This window comes from Rana temporaria, chromosome 2 (assembly GCF_905171775.1).
Source record: "Rana temporaria chromosome 2, aRanTem1.1, whole genome shotgun sequence".
Taxonomy (NCBI): domain Eukaryota; kingdom Metazoa; phylum Chordata; class Amphibia; order Anura; family Ranidae; genus Rana; species Rana temporaria.
Window position 1 is genome coordinate 153,850,273 of NC_053490.1, and position 2,518 is coordinate 153,852,790.

Below are 2,518 nucleotides of genomic sequence, written 5' to 3' on the forward strand. Positions count from 1 at the left end.
AGCCAGAAGGCCAGACTAGAACTCGGCAAAAAGACCAAGACCAAGCGCAGTACCCATCCTCACCAGGAGCACCCTTCCAAATGGCTCAGACTCAACCATGGGCCGGCCCCCAGTATTCTGTCGGGCAGCACAGCGTAGTCCCTGCTGAAACCATCCTTCCAGGTGCAATGACGTCATTGGATTGCATCCACCCTCCCCATGTAGGAGGTGCTTCAGCGCTCCGCTGACAACTGATAAGGACAGATACCACACCCAGTCCCAGCCAAAAAGCCGAGAAGCGGCAGGGAAGACAACCACGATCAGCACGGCCTAGAGTGTGCAATAGCCGTGCCTCGCCCTGGGAGAACCACCTTCATGATCATGGTGTCTCCCCTGCCAGCTGAGTTTAAAGAATGGCCAATCTTTCCCAGAGCTTCTGGTGGTGGAGATGGGTTGGCTGCTTCCCACTGCCAGGCCGCTACCCCAGTTACTACCAGCTAAGGCAAGGTAAGTGAGAGGCTTTGGTGGGGTACCAGCATTTTGATTAAATGGACACTTATCTTAGCACTGGACTGGATATGTCTGTCCATGAAAAATTTCAATATTGCAGTGTGAGAATGTTTTTGGTTTATATCTATTTTTTAAGGTAGTCATTCTACTCCCAAAGAATAGCTTTTACTCATATTGAAACATAAAACTGTAGAGTGGGTGTGTTTAAAAGCATACTTCTTATTTTTCTAATGATTCTTATTCACTTCTGCTTTTGCACACCCATTCATTTCACTGACCAACAAAGCTCCTCTTCCCTTTCTTCCACAAGGAATGATGTAATTTAAATGAGTTAAACCTGTAAAAATAGGAATAGCACATTACTTAATAATATTTTTATATTAAAAAGTTAGCAGTTTTTTTTATTGAATATATGCAGCTACAGCTCTTAGTTATGTACAGCTATACAGCTACTTACCCACACTACTTAATATATACAGTATATATATTCTAGCTTTTCTGTTTTATCACCAACACAGATATGTCTAAATAAATAAAATTTTAACAATCACATACTTCAAATAATCCCATGAAGCAAAACATTATCATAACATACATGTGAGATAAACAGTGGCGAATATACTGTATATTGAAATTAGAACACATATATGTGCTCAACAAGTCTTTATAGCGAAATTCACAAATTCCACAATCCATATTTGCAAATCCTCCAAATGACAATCACATTTGCTGTGAATAATGACAGTGTCTATACATTCCCATAGTGTTCCAATACACCTATTCTGTGGTGTGAAAATCCACTCCACCACCAGATCCTTAGATGTGCCCTCACCTATTCAGATGGACCTCATGTAGGAACTGAGATCAAATACAGCCTGTTCATGACATATCCATAGGATCTTACTTTGTAGGATCTTCCTTTGTAGCTTGTTTCTACTCCTCTATTAGGGATTAACCATCACAAAAAAAAATATACAGAGAGAGCTCATAGTTTAAATCTTTAAAGTATTTACTGTAGAACTGGTAACAAAAGAGTAACACTTACATTTATTGCAATCAAAAAGTGGCATCCATGTAAACACCAGTGCCACTCACAGCCTCTGCCAAGTCCAGCAGTGGTCCCGCAGTGGTCCCGCAGTGGTACTGCCCAATGTGATGACATCATACGACTGGCCACCAGGCAGATTGCATTCTTTAAATCTGCATCATTCACCAAATAGTTATATATAAACTAATAATGTTAGTACATTTTTAATTTAACCTAATTGTTGTCAGAAAATTATGAAACTGAAGGTTTAAAAGTATCTACTGTATATGTATATTACATTTTTTTTTTTTTAGAAGGTATAGACATAACAGTGTTTTCAAATGGGTCTTCAAGTATGAAAGCCTAGCTTTCTGCCACTTCAGTCTATTGTTATGGGGTGACCCTCCTTTGACATAGTGGGATTGATTTACTGAGAATTAAAAACAACGGGAATAAACATTTAGGGTGGGTTTGAATTACAGGTATGCAAGTACATGCGAACATTCAGGAACAGATTTATTGCAATTACTGAACCTATCTTGATGTTAAATGCATATGGAATGGTCCTTATTTGCTGTGTGAATTTAATACCCAAATAACATAACCTTTGTGCCTTCTGTTCCTATAAATATACCACAGAATTTGCACACCAATGTTTTTATTTCTGCAAAACAATTGATGAGAAAACTAGTTCACTGATCAATGATCTGCTCATGGGTCTGTCTAACATCATGCCATAAAACCCTGTATGCTATGCTTTTTGTTAACTAATTTGAGTGAATATGTACATACACTTCAATCATTGTAGAAGTATTTACATATATACAGTACAGCTAGATCTGAGAGTTCTTACAAAAAAAAAGGGAAGTTCCATTTGCAATACACATTTATTGACAAGGTTACATAATATATAAAAATTATACACTAAACAGTATTTACAACAGAATGTACAGTTTAAGTCCCCCTTATTCTTTTATTATTATTTCGAGTGATTCGTAAATT

General features: G+C 37.8%; 1 non-coding gene across 1 annotated transcript; it reads right to left on the minus strand.

Annotated features, from left to right (window-relative positions):
- Positions 1-228: 228 nt before the first annotated feature.
- On the minus strand, positions 229-387 carry LOC120929893. Its single transcript, XR_005747550.1, has one exon. It is a non-coding gene; the product is annotated as a U1 spliceosomal RNA (small nuclear RNA).
- Between the last annotated feature and the right edge of the window lie 2,131 nt (positions 388-2,518).